The 24,173-nt window shown below is 36.1% G+C and overlaps 1 protein-coding gene across 14 annotated transcripts in view; it reads left to right on the forward strand.

Annotated features, from left to right (window-relative positions):
• The window catches only part of LOC131689160 (small conductance calcium-activated potassium channel protein), a 761,072-nt gene that overhangs the window by 457,842 nt on the left and 279,057 nt on the right, over positions 1-24,173 (forward strand). The gene's annotated exons all lie outside the window — the stretch shown is intronic.

Raw genomic sequence — 24,173 nt, forward strand, 5'->3', positions numbered from 1 at the left:
CCTGTGCGTTGGTGACATTTTTTTGATGATTTGTTTCTTATTTAAAATTTTCAGCTGCACATAAAAAGGAAATTATTGTATGATCGATTTCTTCCTACATTAGAACATTATTTTACTTTCGATTCAAATATTTTAAGGAATGTTTCAAATGCTATAACACTCGTTTACAAATTTTGGTTTAATCGTATTAACCTACACGGAAAGAATTAAATCAGCTCTGCGACTAATTACGGCCCAGAAAAAAATATTTTGTAATTTTAAGTTTATTTTCATGCACATATTTGGAGCATGAATATAAATGTAAAATTAAGTTCCATCACAAACACACGACATGTCGTGCTTTCTTCAACGAATTTTGTTGTAATTTTACACGTGGATTGAAAATTACATTTTTTTTTGAAGAGAAAATGCACTTCTATGAATTTTTACTCGAATATTGCTGTAAAATGAATGACATGTAATATTACACGAATGGAAGTGTAGAATTATATGCTTTTTGATTCTCCAATTGAGTGCATTGATTTTAACGTAATTTTCAATCAAATTTTTGATTCAATATTTGTATGTTTACATTCGTATTGATTTACATGTCGTTTAAATTGCATTATTTTTTGGTGTGTGTGTTTCTGTTTTTAGATTAGTTAAATTTAAGACGAAAACCAAGAAAATAACATTCTATTCGGTTGTTATTCAACTCATACTTTTCTAGAAATTTCCAAATTTTCCAAATTAGTTGTCCATCGCTGACTGAAAACAATATCCATTTTCATTTTTAAAGAAGCATTATAAAGATTTTTGTTGGAACATGTTTTGGATACTCTGCAGTTATTTGTCAATATCTCGTGAAACATCCGATTGACGTAACAGTTGGAAAGGTAACGATTTTCCCTTTCAGAAAACGTCCGTACATAAAGAAATACATTAGGGTTTCAAGCAACAAAGGTTTGTTAGAATTATCGACAGCATTTGGAATATTTTTTAAAATTTTCACTCGCTGGTCGCTTGCAAGCCCAGAAATATTTACATATGATCCACATCAATTATATATTTCTAAAAATAGCACACAAACACAAACAACAACTGTTTAGTGAATATATTAATCGGATGATTTTATCACGAGATATTCACAAATAACTAAAACAAGAAAAAATTGTTCTGCGAAAAAACTCTAAAACGCTTCTTTAAAGCTGTCCGCACACGAACAACAGGACATACGTCTAAAAAAATATTCACTATAGATTTGATTTCAGCTATTCTAATACAACAACGTGTGGTTAGCCGGTACAAAATCCTTAGTGAATATTTTTGTGGAGCGTATCGTGTTGCCTCGTCTGCAGATATCCTATAAAAGAATGAATACTATATTCGTACTCAACTACTCAAAATGTGCTTAAATATACTTTTTCTCGCAACTTTTTTTTAAACTAGTGTAATCAAACGACCACTGTGATTATTTCAAATAACCATCACCAGAAAAGCAATTAATAATGCTCTCACTGATTATGATACTGTTGAACCATGAAAAACAATCTCTCAGATTTCCAATTTTCCGAATCTATTGAAACATACAAAGCATTATGGCCAAAACAGAGGTTCAGAATGTTTGCCAAAGTGCCAATCATTCTCTATTGTATTTATTATCCTCTTTGGAATTAATTAAAATTCTCCACTCTGAATTGTGCCAGTCGACATGCAAATCCAAAGTATCCCGCTTCCCGACTAACACCCCCGACGGTATCTGTTAACCAGTCGGCATCCGAAACCATCCGAGCGTCAAACAGGAGGAGCTCAACCTCGCACCTCTGGAGGCAGCTATAAATAGCGAGTTGATTGATCGAACATAATACTCCAGCCGAATTGAATTGCATTCGTCCGATCCTTACGCTTATTTATCATAGGGTCCGTTGGTTCGCAAGTTTAGCATGCACAACTGCCAGCTCCGGCGTGATCGCCAGAATGTGCCGCTTCTGTACTTACAAAGAATTAAAGGCTTGAATTGATAGAACCATGGCCTCGGCATGTCCCCGCTCGAGCCAGTTTAGCTTTTGAAGTCCCGACATCCAATGCATTGAACGAATGGCAAACTGCCAAACTGTGCCAATACGTGGCGATTCATTTGTCCAAATTGCATTTTCAATCCGAAGCTATTGTTAAATCACAGCCGAGTGTGATGAAAAAAGTGGATATATTTAACGGGCACCGTAAAACGAAGTATATTTGATCACATGTTTCAATTATTATATGAAAAGGCGATTTTTTCTAAACCATGGAATCAAAATAAAAAAATTCCTTCTGAGCATATTAAATTTCTAATATCCGCGAATATTTTGTCATTTATTATAAATTCTTGGGGAAAAATTTGAATTGAAACATGGCAGAATAATGATTTGCAATTTTTTTCAATCCGCTCAATCAATCCATCGTGCATACATGAACACATTTCAATATTATTGAAATGATCCGTCAAAACAAATTTCAATTTCCAAAATTTATCTGAAAAAGTTTGATAAAAATGATTTATATATTTTCGCAACATTTGTTTTTGTTCGAGTCGTCAATAAGTCGATCTATAAAGCTACTTCAAATTATACAACCCACCAATTTTCGGAGAACATTTTTTGTTTTGTATCGAAATATTAAGCAAACTCCTAAAACTTCTTTCTGCGCTAACCGTTGAACGTGCTTATCGCGGAATCGTGCTTTTTCGTACAGCCTTCGCAAAGACCACGAATTATCAAATCTCACCCATTCACCGAAAATGGAAGAAAGTGGAATTACATAGATGTTATTCGCCGCAGCTTGGGGGTCCTGTAGGCTGCCTACTCTTGCGTTATGGATCACGTCCATGTTGTCATCAGTACTGCTTTGTAGCTGTTGACGGTCAAATGTTCTTATTTCTTTCTTGTTCTTACAGTTTGCTAATGTAAATTCGTATTCTATTTATTCTTTATTGGTGGTGTTGGATGTTTGTTTGAAGGTACTAGGTGCGATCATTATTACTGTTGATAATGGTAGTTGGTTTCGATTGCGAGCGTTGTTCAGTTGCTGTTGGTACACCCAAAACAAAAACCTCTTGCAATAATTGTAAGCGACAATCACTTGCAAATAATGTTAGCATCGCTTGCAATTTTGCAGTTAAAGCCGCTTGCAATGTTTGCAAGCATATAAAACACTTTATCTTGCTATATCTACATACGTTTCTTCAACACACTGTCACAGGATTGCCACCACATTCACGTGCCTATGCCGGTTTGTATGGCAACGCACACCGAGTTTTTATTTACCGTCTGCTTTTTATTCATTTCTCACCAACATCTTCAAACGCAATATTGTGGCTTATTCATTACACACGAGGCAGCATCGAATTCCGGATGTGCTGATTGTACGAGTTTTAACGCTCGGCTTTTATGTGTAAGAATAGATCAGTGCCTATGGTCTGTGCTACGATACTCAATGGCATGAGTTCAAATCTAGGGGTGCGTGCTTTACTTTTTTCATTAATCGTGAATTCATCAAAATATTTATATATGACTTTTATCCACTTACAATTATCTGATAGCATGGTTGGATGGATAAGGTATTGATTAGTGATCTGTTCGTGTAAGGTTCGTTTTTCAATACCAGCTGTCTTTTTTATCTAACGCATATTGGTCACCAATACACATGCATCGCTAATACATAGGCAAAACTCGTTTTTTCTGTTTCTTGCATTACATGCAAGGAAGATTCTTGCAATTTTTGCACATTACCAGAACGCTTGCAATTTTCGCACGCATTTATTGCAATAATGTAAGCGAATCTTACCGGGTATGTTTTGGGTGTAGTTGAAAATTTTACGTGGTTTAGTAACTGGTCACGGAATTTGCACGTAAGGGTCTGCCCTGGGTGTGTAACCAATGTTCTCTGGCTATATGTACCGCTACAGATTGATTTGCATTGGATGTTTAGATATGAAAAGATGGGTATCCAGTTCTCTGTATTTTAATATGTGTCGTTTGGAAACGCTAATATTGGAATATGGTGGCATGTCATGTAGTCTTACTTCAATAGCATCGTGGCATATATAATTGATTGACGACTGCTTGAAGAGAGGTTTGGAACATAATCAGTACCGCATAACATAGTTTCACTTCCCAAATAAATAGTCTTACGAGACATTTCGAAAAGTCAACGGCCCGCAATTAGCCCGCACCGGGGAGTTCTATAGCTTTGCATTATCACTCATTTTTATTCACGCATCCGTGAGTGGAAGACATCCGTGCTTTTGAAAGAATACAAAACGATGCGATGTAAGATTTATTTGCTTGCCCTGCTATAGCAAGATGAGAAGTCAGTTTAGGAGGATCACAGAGAACAGACATATAAGCTAGAACAAAATAAAACGAAAAACCTGTGTAAACATTTGATTAAAAATGCGTTGAAAAAAATTACCATCGCACATAGCTTCGCATGCGTGTAGCACCTTTGTATCCAAGTTTGCATGCAAGGTCCGTATAGCGATTGCTAACCGGTCGTAGCGCTGACTAGTAACAAGCCGCTACTTTCCGACGGCATTTCAAAATGGTTTCATCTTCACCGCTTTCGTTTCTCTTTGTCTTAAATCGATACAGTAGAACTTTTCGGCAATTAACACATAATAACAAATCTAAAACTTAGACAAAATTTTAATAACTTTCCCGGACGATTCTAGATCGCTTTAAAGTTTTCTACATACACGTAGACAATGAAATTTTCCATAAGATTCTCAATTTTAGTAATATTTGAATGTCTATAGCTATAAATAGCGTCAAAAATGTGAAACAGTTTCCTTGCAAAACAAAAATTCTTTAAAATAAAAAGTCTTTCTGAGCCCCCGACCGATTATTTTACATTTAGTTGCAAATGAAAGAGAAAAGTCCATTCCATCACACACTGAAGTTTTAAAGATGCCGATTTTTTTCGAATAAACTTGTTCTACTAAACACACCGTGAATTAGATGCATTTTCATTTTTCAGACGATTTTCGATTTTTTAATAATACTGGAAATAGACTTTTCCGATGGTATGTTATATTATGCTGTTATGTATGAAATATTGTGCGACTTTAGGATAATACCACAGAGAACAGACATATAAGCTAGAACAAACTTGCCCGAAAAACCTGTGTAAAGATTTAAATGAAAATACGTTGAAAATCACCATCGCATACAGGTTTGCATGCGTGAGTCACCATTGTTTGCATACAAGTCCCGTATAGCGATTGCTGGCCAATCGAAGCGCCGACCAGTGGCAAGTTGCTACTTGTTGTTGTCATTTCAAAGCGACAGTTTAATTTCTTACACAAGTTGAAAACTTCACTTGTATGTCAGTTCTCAGTGATAATACTATGAAAATTGTCTTTTTTGTGCATTGTTCGTGTAAAATATGCAAATGGGTCAACATTTTTCAGAAGACATATCCTTGTTATAATTAAAATTCGAATGAACATCCGCGTTCAACAACGTTTTAATCATCAAAATCGGTCTAAAAAGAGTGAAGTTTTTCAATTTCCCCTAAACAAGGAGTAGTCTCCTATGACTTTTAAGGGGTTCACGTGGCATTGCTACTAGAGATGGGCAAAACGATTCAGTTTGGAGAGTGAATCGTGTCCGATTCACTCACTAAACGGAATCGACTCTTTTGATCGATTCAGTGATTCGTTTCAGAACTTTGAAAAATGTTTGAGATTAAACGGGAAAAATGTATTTATTAAGTGTTTAGGGAGGGTGGGTAAGGGTTTCAGCATGAAAAAAGACTCATTTGCGATTTTTTGTTGCAAATTGATCAAAACTTTTGTACATTATAATGCATCATTTCAATAACATTATGTAATTTTTCTATGCAAAAATATCGACAAGCGACTCTGCGATGAAGCTTTTTATAGAATGCCTCTGGAAAAACACGATTTGCGGCGTGAACTATCATTCAAAAACTACTCAACCGAATTATTTCAAACTTTGCATACACGTTCTATGCATGAGATAACTAACCCCTGAGTTTTCGAGATAATTTTTCAATTGAGGGAGTTTTTTACACATTTAAAATGAAAAGGGAGAAACCAATCTTAAAAATGGCGGAATTTTTCGTGAAAAATAGCATTTTTCACGAAAAATTCCGCCATTTTCAAGATTGGTTTCTCCCTCGAAATTACAACTATTATTATTAAAATAAATTATTATTATGTAGATTACGACTGGTATATGGAGCTGGAAGAACGAAGTCGGCTGTCCCAGTCTGGATAATCAAAACAAGGGATTCTTACTACCCAGTAGTAGTAAGAAAGTAAGGGTAGTAAGAAACCCTTGTTTTGATTATCCAGACTGAGACAGCCGACTTCGTTCTTCCATAAATTATTATTTAAATAAATTTAAATTCATCGTGTTTGTTTATTTGGGAGTGATTCATAGTCATGGTGAATTCATTCGGTTCTTTTTGGCTCTCGTTGAGTTTATGATAAATTGTCACTCCTTCAGTGAATCGCAGCTCTTTAAAAAAGAATCGCGATTCATTCGCTCTTTCTGAAGAATCGATTCTTTTGATCGATTCACGATTCATTCGCCCATCTCCAATTGCTACTATGATGAGCATTGCACTACTGCGGTTATTTCGAAAGCGAATTTTTCGCCCAAGAGTTCATGCACAAGAATTTCGGAAAATTGGATAACTCCGTGTTTTTCGTCCAATTTTTGTAAACTCAACGTCATAGAACGCGAAATTCGTGTCGTGTCCGAAGGAGAAGGCCATTTCGGAATTACTGATTGGAGCGTTCTAAATTCGCTGTTCTTCCTACAACGTCAAGCACCTGAATGAGGAAACTTCCTTTCTTGTTTATTTTCCTTAGCAACTAGTAACATAATATTAAATTTATTTCTCCTTTATTTTGCTTAGCAACTAGCTACCTATTTGTTATATTTCAGTTATCCATAGACACACGTTTACCACGAAACCAATACGCCTACTGAATCCCTACAAATAGGACATGCATTTGGAAAAATGTCGAACAACTTGCATATTTTTTTTTTCTAAAAAAATCTTTAAAAAATAGCAAGCTTCATATTTTTGTCCTAAAATCTCACATTTTTTACAAAATAGTACAATAAAACATACCGGTGAAAAAGTCTATTTTTCTTCGTTGCCGATGCTTTGAAAAATCGAAAATTGGCTGAAAAATGACAACGTAGCTATTTTTAGCATAGCTTTCCGTTAAACATAACTGATACGTATGGCATTGGATGGGTAAAATTCTGGCGACAGACAGACATCTGACTCATTTGTGAGGTTAGATTGATTGAATCAGGGCGATACAAGCTCTAATTTATTGTTTAACATAGCGCTCGAAGTCGCGATACGAGAATCTTAAATGATGAATGATCTGGCATGCATCTTGCATTTCGTGAATGACATCGACATTATACGCGTCGATCTTAGAGTAGTAGAAGAGGCTCTCCGATGTAAAATATATGATTGATTCGAAAATGAAAATGGATGCAGCACGGAAAGAGATTGTTGACGATTTTTTTAAAACTAGTGTCATAAAGTGATAGCTATGTTAGCCACAAAGTAAAAAGGCGTACTGCGGATGCGATCAATACTATCTACGGTGTCGTAGCGCATACCTACACCCAAAACATACCCGGTAAGATTCGCTTACATTATTGCAATAAATGCGTGCGAAAATTGCAAGCGTTCTGGTAATGTGCAAAAATTGCAAGAATCTTCCTTGCATGTAATGCAAGAAACAGAAAAAACGAGTTTTGCCTATGTATTAGCGATGCATGTGTATTGGTGACCAATATGCGTTAGATAAAAAAGACAGCTGGTATTGAAAAACGAACCTTACACGAACAGATCACTAATCAATACCTTATCCATCCAACCATGCTATCAGATAATTGTAAGTGGATAAAAGTCATATATAAATATTTTGATGAATTCACGATTAATGAAAAAAGTAAAGCACGCACCCCTAGATTTGAACTCATGCCATTGAGTATCGTAGCACAGACCATAGGCACTGATCTATTCTTACACATAAAAGCCGAGCGTTAAAACTCGTACAATCAGCACATCCGGAATTCGATGCTGCCTCGTGTGTAATGAATAAGCCACAATATTGCGTTTGAAGATGTTGGTGAGAAATGAATAAAAAGCAGACGGTAAATAAAAACTCGGTGTGCGTTGCCATACAAACCGGCATAGGCACGTGAATGTGGTGGCAATCCTGTGACAGTGTGTTGAAGAAACGTATGTAGATATAGCAAGATAAAGTGTTTTATATGCTTGCAAACATTGCAAGCGGCTTTAACTGCAAAATTGCAAGCGATGCTAACATTATTTGCAAGTGATTGTCGCTTACAATTATTGCAAGAGGTTTTTGTTTTGGGTGTAAGCAACCAACAGTTCAGATAAAGGAGCATGTTTACTTTCTCGTTTTAAATAAATAATCTTCATTTTTAATAGCGGCTTAACGGACCACTTCATTATCAACTGTGGACATTTACTTACTGCATATTATGTTTTTTTTTCGTATGTCTGTATGTAAGACGAATACTGTATTCCAGGAGCGGATCCAGAAAAAAAATTCGGAGGGGGTCCGAAATATCGATTTTCAAATGTTCAATTTACAATACGTAAAATATAATACGCTCATTTAATTAAAATCAGTTTTGGTGGTCGAATCTGGTTTGGAATTACTTTGAGTGTAGAACGAATTTAAAATAGAAACTATTTTAAAATTTCTCAAGATGTTAACAAATTTCGGGGGGGGGTCCGGACCCCCAAGACCCTCCCCCTGGATCCGCCACTGCTGTATTCAATTCGTTCCAATACCTAAAACAAAGCATAGTATATATTTTAAAATGAATATAAAACAAATATATTCATTCATTACAAAGATATCCTGTCCAGAAAACTTGAAGGCCTAGTAGATACTGAAATGGTATGGCGTTATCTGATGCTGCACCTTTCCGGACATTTTATCATCATTACTAGCTAATAGATAGCACTAAACTCACCTTGATCCCTTTCTAACAGCCGAAGAAAGCTTTTCCATTTCACACAATCCTGAAAAACGGCTCTAGAACTGGATTTTCCTGTCCGGAAATTTTATGAATATAAAGTTTTGTTTACCTTTATATCGGCAACACTATGTTATTTGAAAAAGTTGGCGCGAACAGTGCGAATGTTATTGAATTATGGCCAGAATTCAATATTGAATCTTTCGATACATGAATATTAGAGTATTACCCAGCATGTATCTGAAGTAATACTTCGTCAAAACGTTTCGTTTGGGAAAACAATTTTGGAATGTATTTTTTTCAATTTGCATTCAATAATCGAAAGAAACATGATGGCAAATTTCACCATTCATAGTTATTCATTTGTTACAGTGTGAAAACACGTTCAATAAAATTATATCCCATGGCCATCTAGCTTCAAAATTGCTTGCTTGTTGATACTTACATTGCTGTCAAATCTTTTATGTAGTGCGTTAATTGAAAAGGGAATATTCTGATTTTAGAAAACCGATGCAGCTAAAATTGAAAAAACACAATACTGTCTCTTTTCTCAATTATAGTAAAGCTCAATTTCTTATAGTGAATATCGATACTAATGGTAGCAAATCATCGAAAAGGTTGTCTGATGAAGATATAAATTGATCCCAAATTACTTTTGCAATGTAATCTAATTTGTGATGCTATCCAGTGAAGAGAATACATTTGCTACATTAGTTCTCAGAACTGGTTGGGATTGATGTGGGGAAATAATGGTTGTGCGTTCGTTTGCAGGTGTCGCTAGCAGTGCAATAATGAGTTGCGCTTGCTCTTTTCGGACAGTCGAATATGCAGTAGATCACGAATAATTCGGTTTTTTATATTATCGTGGATTACGTGAAACGTGAAATTCCTGCACTAAATTCCAGTCTTGAAAGGAAGACGCGTTTATATGGATTTGATATTGATATACAGTTTTTGATGGCGAAAATAAGGTGAATAGAAAGGAAATTGAGTATTATGCTATTGAAATTCATTTGGAATGATCCATTAGTGTATACCCCACTTGCTCTAGGGTCGCTTGTAACAATTTTGTTGAATTCTCGAATTCAGCAGTATATGGTAAGTAGAAGTGACGGATCAAAAGGAAGTCGGTTAGTGACCGCGTGTTGAGGATAAAAATCAAGTTCACGAACTATAGTTTGATCAGCGCCTAAGCACGAACGAACGGCAAACCCGATAATATGAAAAGTGAGCTCTCCGCTTCAGACTATATGTAGTATCTACTTAGCGCGAAAGAATATTCGGAAGCATGTTTGGGGATATCCGAATGGTAAAACGTATTTCCAAAATGCTCATGTTTAGAGAGACGATTCATATTTCTTTGATGTCATCGATGTTAGGATCATCTAAATATCGAAAGTTGATTCGGGACATGGTGTGGTGGTGGGCTAAATTCGCGCTAAACTGTCCCAAAACAAACTGTGTAAAATTTTGTAATGTCGCCCAGGACCAAAACCAGGATAGTTTTCAATTTTACTGAGTAAGGTCCACGCAAAAAAATCAATAGTGTAAGCCATAGTATTATATATACATTTCAGGTTGGAGTCTCTCCTGATTTTCATCACAAGCAAAACAGCATTTGAACAGTTACTCTGGACTGTTAGATAGTTAGAGATTCTCTACGATATCTCCTTTTAGAGGTTATAATCTCTGTTGATAACTAGGTTTGTGGCTGCGCATGCTATGAACATTTATGATAAACGACTTTTTCAAATAACATGCTAGGTTTTTTTCTTGGCTTGTCTTGTCAAAGCAATCAAATAACCAACAGTGCTCCTAGAATATTTTAGATGCCAACATATTTTGGATGCCAACATTGAAGTGGTCCCTTAAGCAGTTTTCAAGTTTCATTAAAGTATAAGCTGCTTGGAAGTTTTCCAAAATTTTTATATGGATTTCAAAGTCTGCTTTTTAGGTTTTATTCGGACTTTAGATTGCTTGGTGACTTGCTGCGTGCAAATCGATGATATTTCCTGGATCTCCAAACACCAATCAGACATAGGCATTGAAGAAGGTGTACTATAAAGTGCTCGATGTGTTTTTGGGAGTAGAACTCTGCCTTCAATGCTAGACAGCTCAAAGGGAAATGAAAAGTGGTGCAGGCACTGGAATCACTATATTTGGAGCGTTCGTAAATTTCTTTAACGACCGCTGCGATTAAAACTGAACTCGATCCCGTGTATGATGAGGCATAGTGTTATATTATGTCGATTATCGCTATGAATAAATTAATTAACTAACGTTAGCAAACTAGAGATTATATCCTCTGGAGGATGCAAAGCCTCTGTGCATTTGCTGATTGAACCATTCTGTCTAGCTGCTTATCGATACGCATCACTCTGATATGTATGAATCGAGGGTAATGAATATCAAACGAATAATCCTATCACATGTAAAAAAGAGATAATGCTAATTACAGAATGTGCCCTATAGAGGATATAAATTTAAAAAAATAGTTAAAATTCGGGGGGTGTATGCAGAATTCCGATTTGGCAGCACGGACGCTTTTAATCAGCAACGTTTTGGGTTCCCCAAAGGTAAAATATTATACATTAAAAATATAATCCATGCCTGTAAATCCCATTCCAATCATAAAGGACATAAATGTAACGCCACCTATAGAGATGAAAAAAGGATTCTAATCTCAATAAGTAATCATTCTACGATTAACGTGCGCCGTTCAATGAAATATCAAACGCGTACACGAAGAAGAAAAAAGAAAGGTGGGAAAATTTGTAATTTTCCAATGTTGTGGTATTTTGTCTGAAACATTAAGTATGCTTTCGGGTCCGCGCAACGTGAGAACCAATAAATGAAAAAAAGAATAGTTAGAGCTCAGTGTTCACCGTGCGAAATTTTTCTGGAGTTTATTCCTCTTTTTTGTTTTTGCATAATCTGCAATTTATAGTTACTGCTTTAAAGTAGCTCCTTCTACAGCTGTAATTATTAGTGTGTTAATTGCATTAACCACAAATGAATGTTTGGTGTACAAAAGCAACTAACCCCATGTGGCATTTTATGGAAAATTTTTCGTTCATTTTCCGAGGTTTTAAGAAAAAGTAGTCTGCCATTGCGCAATCTAGGTGGGTTCGGTAATATCTTTTATGTCATAGTTTTTGCACACTATCAGTTTAAAAAATTCAAATTCAAACCATTATAACTGACAGATTTATAAATTAATAAATAAATGAAAACTGATTCACCGTTAGATGTAAAACTCAATGAAAATGACACAAAAAACAATCGAAGCCCCTCATAGTGAGTTAACTTAATTATTGAATCTATTGTGGCAGCATGATGTTCACAATACAGTCAACGCCATCAGCTTAGGGAAAGGAATCTGTTTGCTCAAATTTGTGCTATACTCATTTCAACAAGTTCAGCATAGCTGTATTAATTCAAGCTGTATTATTAGATTTTGTGCACCAATTCGCTTTGAGCGTTTCCTCATTGTTTACGTGACGTTTGCCCCCAGCTTGGCGCAGTTTCGGTAAATTTGTAGAATGGAAACTAGATTGCTCAGTTAGAATACTACAAATACATCGGAACATAGATCCCATCTCCAGAGAATATATTCCAGTTATTCATATAATTAGTTTTTCTTCGAATTAATAGTACATATAGCAGTGCTTCGCCATGTGAGGAGATATCTACGATGAAACTAGTATCCTTGATAGCAGTTAGCCGTCTAGATGTAGCAACATGTGTGATTAAAATTGAAGAATTTTGATAGCTGCATTGTTCGACCCCACTAGCTCCATTTCCCAGAAGTGCTTGTATCAAAGTTTCAACCCACCAGGAAGACCAACCGAATGGGCATTTCAAAATTTCACTGCAGCGAACAAAAATTTAAATTTTGTCCACTTTCAATTATCACGTAATTAAACTTGTTCTACATCGAATAATAAAATTTCCTGCAAGACTGGTCAGCCTAACATTGCCCCTGGGGGAGTGTTCTCTGCTACATCGCCGACTTGTGGCTCATTCGTCGAGTGCTGATATGATGACACCACGGTTGGTGAGAAATTTCATATGGAAGCTAGATTAACCATTTTATGCCGATGCTGTTGACTTACAATTAAAGTTCGAAATAACATTTACACTTGGTGTACATTTTGCTCACAATACAAGCTGCTTCTATAAAGATGTTCTGAAATTGTTATAACTATTTTACTATATTCATAATTTAAGTGACCGCAAGACTTCGTTGTCACACAATAATTGCGAAATCCAATAAAAGAAATTGAGCTTGAACTAGCTAGAAAATAAAGAAAAGTATTTAAAACTATTTGTAACTTGATTGAGGTTCAATGAAAAAATGACCACAAAAGGGTTAGCAGAAAAAGCCCTCCATCAGGATTCAGTAGCAACAGAGGAATTCAACCTAGCCATGTTTAGTGCAGCTCGGTAGCACAAGTTCAGCACAAGAAGATTGAAAGTGCATTTTAAGCTCAAATCATGTCACTGGATATATCGTACCGAGAATCGCTACAGACAGGCTGACAACCCTTCGGCTCTAAAGGATTTGACCATTTGCATAGGAAGCTGCTATATGCCGGTGCAGGAAATTCTCGCATGGGGAATATGGTACGAAAGATTGCATTGGGAAGTTTTTGCGATAAAATTTGTTGTTGAGATAAACACTGACTTTTTCTTCTCTTCCCCACGTAACGAAATGGATCATTGTGGGATGGGAGAGATTTTATTTTACCTTCATGACAGCAGCTCAAGAAGATTACCATAAAACTGGACTAAAAAGGTTTGACGAAAATATTTATAAAAGCTGTGATTTGTAGAAATCTGTATAGTTTTCATGGCTTGGTCGCAAATTACAGTCAATATTGAAGTTAATTCATGGTTCATAGCAATACTTGTTTTAGAGTTAGAATTCATATCATTTATAAACAGGGTGTTGCGCTTAAAAATTGGTGAATCAAGAAGTATTGCAAGTTCAATTCATACAGAATGAAGATAAAATTCATTCAAACTTCCTTTTTACCGAATGCGAATCGCCGGGCATTTCGTTTCAATCCTTCCATCAAGTTTTGCGCAGCCTCTTTGGTGGCTCTTCTCGTAATAATATGCCAGTTTGCTTTGAACTGCATCTCGCTGACAACTGTCTTTTGTGTCTTCTTGAGGTTCCGCTTGACAATCGCCCGAAATTTTTCAATTGAGCAAAGCTCTGGCGTGTTGAAAGGGTTCATGTCCTTGGGCACCATTCCATGGCCTTTCTTTCATAAGGGAAAGATGCTAAATCCTGTCAAAACAGAACAATTGTGTTGCTGGAGCAAAGGCTACAGATGTTTTTAGGCACTCCTACACATACATTTCCTGGTTGATGGTCCCGGGGTCGATGAAAATTTCGCTCTTCAAGCCACAGGAACAGATGTTCTGCCGCACGAGATATTTTTTTGCAAACTTTGACAGTTTAATGTGCTTGAAAATCTCTACCATATTTCCTTATTAGGTTGACGTATAATATTCCACGTTTTCTATGACGAACTCCATAAATTCAAAATTTTAAGCGTAACATTTTTGTATCTGATTTCTCGCGATTACAATGTACAGAAACATTTTTATTGTGATGACATATATAACTTTACCGAAGAGACCAAATCACTGTAGCTTGTTTGAAAAGAGTTGTACCAGATTTAGTTTTTAATTTTCACTGTTGTTGAACATGTCTCGCGTGCTATTTGAGAAGGGCCAATAAGCATGCTGTCAAAATTCACTTTGAGAGTAAATTCCGGACAAACCGTAACTCGCCGAGAATGAATGTTAACATTTTATGAAAGAGAAAAGTTTTCTCTTTCGTCTGTTGCTGTGAATTATAACACGGTGCTGCAGTGATTTTTTACTTTTCAAGTGACCTAGTGAGTTAGATCTCACCAAATGCAACACACGACAATGTTTGAAAAATGTTCTATACTCTCAAAATCTAGATTTATGCCAAGAAAACTATTTTTCGGGACTTTCAGCATTACAAAAATTTCTGTGCGGTCATTTTTCAACCGATTCAGTATTCAATTTCGCATCCAACGACCAATTTATCATAAAAAAACGCCAGAGTTATTAATTATTTTGCTCGCATGAACTCTTAAGGGGTTAGTGAGGTATTGTCTCGCACTATAAGTTGCCATAATTATATTTTCCGTGATTTTTTCCAATTTCAAGCTTAAAGTTCCAACACATACTTTTTAATGTATACGTAATCGAGCAAAAAAATCTATTTTTTGAACATTTGATATGAGACTGTCCCCTTAAAAGTTCATATGAGTAAGTTTCTAGTTTGGAAAAAAAAATAATAACTGCTATTTTTCAACCGATTTTGATCATAAATAGGTCATTGGTTGCGGAATTAAATATTCTCCCTAAATTTATATTTACACAAAGACGTTTCTTAATAAAAATCAATTATATGTTTATTCTAATAACTGTATGTACTTCAGTTAAAAGTAGTGGGATGGGATAAGTTAAACAATGATTTCAAACACCACACTGTATGACCCTCCAACTGAATAAACTATACAACACAGCTGCTGTTGAAAAGCTAAATCCTGTACCTTTCTGTGCTAGCAACAATTGCCCATCCGGGCCGAGCCCTCTCAGTAGAACCGCAGAACAAGCACACCACTCGAATACTCAAGACGGAAGAACTTAATTACAACAAGAGCATTTCTCTACTCCAGCTGTTCTGGGATTCCACTGTCTCCCCAGCCAGGATGAAATGTAACGAAACTAAATACCAAACGAATATTTAATCGCAATCTATTTTCTGAATGGCATTTTGAGAATTGCTGTATTCTAGACGTTCCAGTTTTACACGGTTTTCGTAATCTTTTCAGCGGTTTAAACTTGTTAGTATGCCGAGAGAGAATAGGGAAGACGAAGAAATAGGAATGTATTTTCACACTGTAAAATTGACAGTTGAAAATCCTTGGAACAACGTGTTACGTGTTAGCTTTCCCATTCTTCCTGCATAGATAAAGGTATTCTAATTTAATACATTCATGCAACATATATTAGTGTATCAACCATCCTTTTGAATTTACAAGGCGATATGAACGCTTACAAGAATAGAATTTAATGTGGGTTGCAGTGTTTTGCTACGAATTATTATCATGACTTCATGTCATAGCCCTAAATCAATCTATTAGAATGAAATGACTGGACAATTCAAGCGCTAACATATGCTCGCGGTGTCTGAGATATTTTTTTCTGAATTGATTATGGTTTTTAAAAATTAAATCAAACCTGAATATCATATCAACACTCAATTTCGGTTTTTATTTTATTCATTTTTTGCACACAACTGAATACACTCGTTTAGATACGGCGTCAGTGTCTAGCTAGCGCAACACGAACTCTATATTTTTGCAATTCTCATTGGAATATTATGAACCTCTATAGTCAACCCATCTATCTTCGTAACTCGAGCTTCGAGATAATCAACATATTCAGAACCTGTTCAAAACATATTAAATATAGTCATGGGCTGTGTTTCGAATTCGTCTCATTAGGATCCGACAATAACATAGTGCCGGAATAATTCAGCACCGTATTTACGTTAGGCCCAAAACAGTAAGATGAAACCTCCGAAAAAAATAATGGCGTTTACCCAGTTTACAATGTCCCACATTTTAAAATCAATACTGCATAATTGATTTTAAAATGTGGGACATTTTTACAAGTTTTTAACAAATGTGGAACATTTTGCTGGACGCATTTTGGACACGGGACATTTCTCCACCGGGCGGTACTGTCCTGCAATACGCGGGACGTCGGACCACTTTATATTTTTAGGACAAACTAACTACCAAAATCCAATCTACATTTACTCTGATGTTTACAATCTAATTCAGATTTTATTCCAGGGTACACCCAAAACAAAAACCTCTTGCAATAATTGTAAGCGACAATCACTTGCAAATAATGTTAGCATCGCTTGCAATTTTGCAGTTAAAGCCGCTTGCAATGTTTGCAAGCATATAAAACACTTTATCTTGCTATATCTACATACGTTTCTTCAACACACTGTCACAGGATTGCCACCACATTCACGTGCCTATGCCGGTTTGTATGGCAACGCACACCGAGTTTTTATTTACCGTCTGCTTTTTATTCATTTCTCACCAACATCTTCAAACGCAATATTGTGGCTTATTCATTACACACGAGGCAGCATCGAATTCCGGATGTGCTGATTGTACGAGTTTTAACGCTCGGCTTTTATGTGTAAGAATAGATCAGTGCCTATGGTCTGTGCTACGATACTCAATGGCATGAGTTCAAATCTAGGGGTGCGTGCTTTACTTTTTTCATTAATCGTGAATTCATCAAAATATTTATATATGACTTTTATCCACTTACAATTATCTGATAGCATGGTTGGATGGATAAGGTATTGATTAGTGATCTGTTCGTGTAAGGTTCGTTTTTCAATACCAGCTGTCTTTTTTATCTAACGCATATTGGTCACCAATACACATGCATCGCTAATACATAGGCAAAACTCGTTTTTTCTGTTTCTTGCATTACATGCAAGGAAGATTCTTGCAATTTTTGCACATTACCAGAACGCTTGCAATTTTCGCACGCATTTATTGCAATAATGTAAGCGAATCTTACCGGGTATGTTTTGGGTGTACCATTCTGGAATTCAAACAAAAACGTATCGTAATTTATCAATTTTTGGCGCTAGCATGAATCCGACGCTAGCTTAACCCTATCATTAACTCAGGGTCGGATTCTGATGAGACGAAGTCAAAACGCAAATTCCATAACTAATAATGCGTTTGTTTTCATCTCAAACTAAGCACAGTTTTGTAATAAAAAGATATTTCACTCTATGGTAAGTGATCGAAATTTGTATTGCCTTTAGTCGTAAAAAATCGTAAACCTGCCTTTACAGCCGATTTATTAGATTCCATTGCTCCGAGATAGCTTCTGCCAAAAACATAATCGCATAAAAAGTACATCATCCGTACACAAAACGGCAGATCACATTCTGTCACCGCCTTCCAGTCTCTCGGTCAACCCACACTCACCACGGTCGATATTGATTGGATTATTTTATATTCCCTCTGACTAGCTCGTTTGGTTCGGCATCGTCACGTTCTTTCTTTTATTCTATTCGCTTCTTCCTCGCTCTGTGCTGCTTCAGATATTCCTAACGAAGTACTTTATTTGATAATAATATTTAGAATGGTAATGATCATATCATAATACCTGCTCTCGCTACTAGAGGAAATGCGCCGAAGACGGATACCTCCCAGTAAAAAGCTCGTTTTAAAATAATATGTCTAATAGAGTTTAGTGCCTAATAGTACACAACCACACATACCCGTTATGACAACTGTCAAAAATATAAACAAAAACAATGCAAAGAGGGTAAACATGCTCTATTTTTTTGTTCATGTTACATAAATTTTTGGCGGTTCCAAAAGTGAGTATTGCTATATACCTATCGTTGCTTTATCTTGATCCTTAGGGTGTTCTTCGCTACCTGGCTGGAAAGCAATGGAGCATCTGCAGTAGAGTGGCTCGAATATGACATTTTTCAGCATAGCACTTTTTGAGTTCCTTTTGTGGTCACAAATGCCTGTGCGAAGTTTGATAGCGGTCGGTTGCTTCCCGGGTTTGCGCATTGCGTTCAAGGTTTGTTTGAAATCAATTATCAATTGCATTTACGTTAATAAAGATCGCTATTTCATTCACTATGAAAAACCAACTTTATAGAACTACAGTTCAAACCAGAAATTCATTATTTCTTCCAACACTGTCAGTACACCACGACACCGATACTTTAAACCTAAATAATTGAGAATATAGTCATCGCAGAGACTTCGTACCTTTGAATGAAATGTTCAGAATGAATAGCTGAATAAAATAGACGTAGTAAAAAATTGAAAACAAGAGGGGGTGTGGTTTGTGTACTCCCCAGTTCCCTGTTTAGATAGCTTAGTATAACATAAGGAGCAGTTTTATACCGCCGAATTAAAAATTAATCTTAGGTGTTTGAGTGCTACTATTGAAGGGCTCTACTGTTATCTCATTTAAAATGGTACAACGGTTTATAAGTTTTACATATTTTAAACTCCTATTTCTTAGCCGTTCAGAGTCAGAATTTAAAAAAAACGCATATCCTTAGATTCCTTGAAGTCTCGGAATTATTTCTATTGAAGTTTTCGTTTGAGAATCTAGGAACGAAACCAGGATAGTTACTTCAAACAAGCGTTTTTTGATGAAATTGAGTTAAGTTCACGCAAAAAAGAGGTGATTTTGGTGAACCAGAAATATACTTCAGGTTAGAACCCAACGCGATTTACAGACCTGAGTTAGTTTTTGCCTCAAGCAAAAACAACACATAAATTTGGTCGTCAAACGGTGAGATAGCATAGTCTTCACTAAAGGGATCGGAATGGCAAAGAGGCGCCATGTTCCGTTTGTAGTTTCAATTCAGCTGTAGAAGCTTATAGCTGAGTTTGGATTCAGGACGGAGCTTGTCGTTTCTTTGTTTTTTTAATCTCTTTAGTTCTCACAAGTCTCCTATCTCATGCTTCCACGCGAGTCTAAGTCTATTGATGACATTTGGTCCTTAGACCGGCGACGACTGGGTGCTATCAGCCTTCTGCCGATAGTAGCAGAATGAGAGGGTGCGAACAAATATGATCAAGGAAACAGTACCGTAAAAATGAATATCTGATCGGAAATGAGCCGCAACAAGACTTTAATCTGACTAGTATCGATGATCGTGGGTCAATACGTACTGAAAATTCGCCGCGTCTGTTTTTAATAATTTAATTTCAAGTTCCGCTAACCAGCCGGTGTATTAGGTTAATAAACCTTTGTATTTCTCTCCAATGATCATTTTTATCGCTTGTATACGTATATATTACACATCATCCGATACGTAAAATAGGAAATACATACCTTGATTTATAACATCTCGCGCTATCATAACTCTCTGTCTGTATAACGTGTTATCACTCGGTAGTTTTCAACCAAATAAATATATCGTAGAGCAGAAGTAGCGAATTCTGTCTAAATACTATTACAATAGATAGTGATCCGGCCAATTACGCAGATAAGATTAGCTTTTCTAGGCAATACTCCCACGGTCGGCTGTGTGGAGTTCAAATTGCTTTTGTTTAGGAAATATAGGATACTCACGGTAGCTGGCTGCCGTGTTTTTAATGTCGATGTCGGTGGTGAACCGGCAGTGTTGGAAAAAGTAATCAATTTCTGCATTTGGATTGAACCATAAATTTTGAAATCGTTATAACCATTTTTTGAAAACTCGTAGCTGGTTACGGTCTTCGACAAAGTTGTTAACCAAGGTTTTAACTATAGTTTTATAAAGCTGGTTTTTTATATTCAGTGAAATAGGGATCTTTATTAACGTAAATGCAAAGTAATTGATTTCCCCATATAAAATCCCATGCAAACTTTGAACGCAATGCGCAAACGCGGGAAGCAACCAACCGCTACCAAATTTTGCACAGGCATTTGGGACCACAAAAGGAACTCAAAAAGTGCTGTGCCCGCTTGTTTAAATCATTTTGAAGTTTTCCCATACAACCGCGAGCCACTCTAATCTGCAGGCTCTAACTGCTTCAGTCAATTAAATTAAAAAAGGTTTCTTTGCTAGTAAGATGTACATTCCCATGTTGGAAACGATGTTTATGTATTATCTTTTGTTTGGAATTTGTACACATATTATCGTAATCTGCTGCAAACGATATCAATCGATGGGACCTTCAAATTTCGTAGAAACCGACTAAAAGTTAAAAATTAACAATATGCACTATGGTCCTTTGAAGCGGCCATGTCAAACTGAGTTACGAATTAATTGAAATTAACACTTAAAAGCTATGGCGTGTTTGTGTTTTAATTAAGACTGAAGGATTTCCCTTATGAAACAATACCAAGTTTTCGATCAAATTTCTATAAATCGATAAATAATCTGACTTGTCCGTTATACCCACCCAAGGTGCCCGTCTCTCCCGCCATTGTTGTCGAAATACTAGATCTAGAGTCAAATTTACAAATCATTAGTAAACATGAAATTTCTAGTAATGAATTATATCTACTTATATTGAAGACACACTAATAGAACTATGAACTACGATTCCATTGAGATGAAGATACAAAAATAGCTTAAAATACTTGGAAAAAAGTTCTGAAGCTTACGGTGTCCGTCTTAGACCCAGTTCCCCTACTGAATATTCTGCTGGTGTGAATTTTTTGCTTAGCTGACTCGTTCTGGCAAAGTGTTGAGAACCTTGTTTTAGCGATAGTGTTCAATTCCTACAGGCTCTGATCGTAGAGAGAATCCTTTTATCCATAGTTAGTAGTGCAACCTGTTAAAAAAAATTCAAAACACTAAAGGTAACGATTATACCTTTCGAATATGTTTGTGGGTACTGCTTGAGATACAGCGCCTTGTCGGTATAATGAACGTTATCTAAATATCAGTGGCACTATTGATTTGTCGTGAGCACGACAATATATGCAAAACAATGTGTTATTCATGTTTAAATTCATTAAAAATCATAGTCAATATGATTTCTCGATATTTTGCAATAATTTTTCCAATATAAGACTATTTGATATTTGCTTTCTTTCAAGCTTTCGCCAAAATCAACGTGTGTCATATGTAGAAGAGACACAATCTTCCAAGTGTGCTAACATTTTTCATCGATCAATCTTTTCTTGTAGATTCATGTCACAACAACAAATAAAATGCTCAATTTTTTCAAATTCTTGATTCAATTTTTTGAGATTTACCGATTTTCAGTCCGGATTCTATTCATTTTCTCGCGAAGGTAGTATTGAGCGCGCTCAATTTTCAAACAGTAAAAACTGATTATGAATTCTTACTATTTTTAGTTATTATGATGACAAGAAATTAAGCGTTTAGTTATTGGTAGGTCGAAGGTTCATCTTTTCATGATTGGCATTCGAAAAATACCCAAAGCTAAGAAAGGCAAAAAACGTCAAACACTATCAAACAAATTCAGAAATGTGTTCGAGCTCACAAATGAAGCCATAAATTCCGACAAGCCATTACACTAGTTTCTCCTACTTTTGACAGCCCACAATCAGCCAGGCTAAGATGTTTTTTTCCACTAACCTGCTCAGCGATGCCCAAAATCTAAAGTTGTTTATCGTATGGAAAGCGATTTTCCGTTCGAATATCCTCAGCGAAGCAGAAAAAAAGCATTACGAGAGGGTTAAAAGGTTACAGCGGTATAATAGTTCCCGGCAATCCGGCAAGGAGTGTATTTCCATAGAACCAAAAATACGAGCAATTCCGTTCCTCCAATCGACTGTCGTTTGTGTGCGGAAACGGCTGTCTGCGGTTTGCGACACCATAGGACCAAAAAGTAGCTGGCATGTGTGTTCAGTGAACGGCAGGTTAAACCATCCTTTCCCCTGGAAGGGGTTTCCTATTTGTTTTTTTTTGGGTTGTGACGTACGGAAGCGCATATATCATACCAGAAAAAACGAAAGTCCTCACGATTGGGAACTTTTTATCGATGGCTTTCTTTCCCACATCTGTCGCTGGAAAGCGGGAACCATTGTGTACGTTGAACGGCAGCAAAGTGATCCTGGCGTTGATATGGCAGTTTGTCGTAGATGACGTCAAATAAAAAAAATCAGCATATGGCTGATTTGAAATAGAATAGTTTTCGTTTATAGTGGTTTTAAATGCCTGCTTTGATCATTTTATGAAAAACTTGCAGTTCAGATTGATAAGAACTTTTGGTACATTGCCATGAAGATTCTACTAATGAATGTTTGTAGGTTGTACTGTATGTTAAGGACTAACAATTAACCTTTTGAAATAGGAACCTCGTTTCAAAATTACAGAAAGAAAAGAGTGATGTTTTTAATATTACTGACCATTAGGGTTGGGCGAAATGAAAATGATTCCATTTGGAGTCCCAAATGACTGCGCAGAATTTAGAGTCAGTTGGTTATGACCTGGGGTAGCGTATCAAATGTTGCTTGAAAATTAGTGTGGGAAAACATACCTTTTGCATTTGCAATTCTAGAGACCACAGTTTTTCCTGCGGTATGCAACTAATTCGACAAAACTGTTTCAGGCAACCACACTTTGAACCCCAAAGAGAATCCCTTATTGTTACTTGCGCCCTACTCTAAATTTTCTATAGAAATACTTTTAACCATGTACTATCTATAACATATGCAAAATAGAATCACTAAACAATATTAAAAAAAATTTAAATTCTCGAATGAATTCTATTTTTTGAGATCCATGTATAACCCCTTAACTCTAGCATGACAATAAACTATGAAAGAAACTAGTACCCGAACACTACTACAGTGGATACCCGATTTTATCAGCACCCGATTTTATCAGCCCCCAGCTTCATTCGAAAATTGATAGCTGGTAATTTGATGGTCTCTAGCAGACGAACCAAGTTGAATTCGAGTATATCCTTTCATGGGCATATATTTCTTATCTTAGAGATCCGAAAAATGCAAAAATAAAAATATTAATTTTTTTTAATTTTGCGCTGTCAGACCTCCTTAGGAGAAACTTAAAGCAAATAATCAGAAAGGGTTGCGAGGCTATATCTAAGGACCAAAGAAGAATGTTTTAAGAGATTTGTTTTATTAAAAAGTCAGAAAAATATATGTCCCGATTTTATCAATGTCCCTGTTTTATCGGCCTAAAATTCGCCAAGGGGCTGATAAAAACGGGTCTTCACTGTATTTCCAATGTATGTCCCGAAATATGCATGCAAATTTGAGAATTGTTGAAACTGCAGTATTGTTGTCTGCAACGAATCCTATCGTTTCACGAATAATTAACCCAACAACATGACGTGTCTTATTTGCCGATGTCGTCCCGAATTCGAAGTAAAATAACAAAAACCTATTATGAAATCCATCAAACCATTCAATTGTATACATTTGAATTTCAAACAAACACTAACCGCGGAATCATAAATATTTGCACACCATTATCATCGTAAAAATGCACGGCTTCCGCTAGGATGTGGGTAAGTGTACGATAATTCCAGCTCGTAAAAATGTTTTATTCACAATCTGTTTTCAATATCACGT

The sequence above is a fragment of the Topomyia yanbarensis genome, chromosome 3 (assembly GCF_030247195.1).
Source record: "Topomyia yanbarensis strain Yona2022 chromosome 3, ASM3024719v1, whole genome shotgun sequence".
NCBI classification, from domain to species: domain Eukaryota; kingdom Metazoa; phylum Arthropoda; class Insecta; order Diptera; family Culicidae; genus Topomyia; species Topomyia yanbarensis.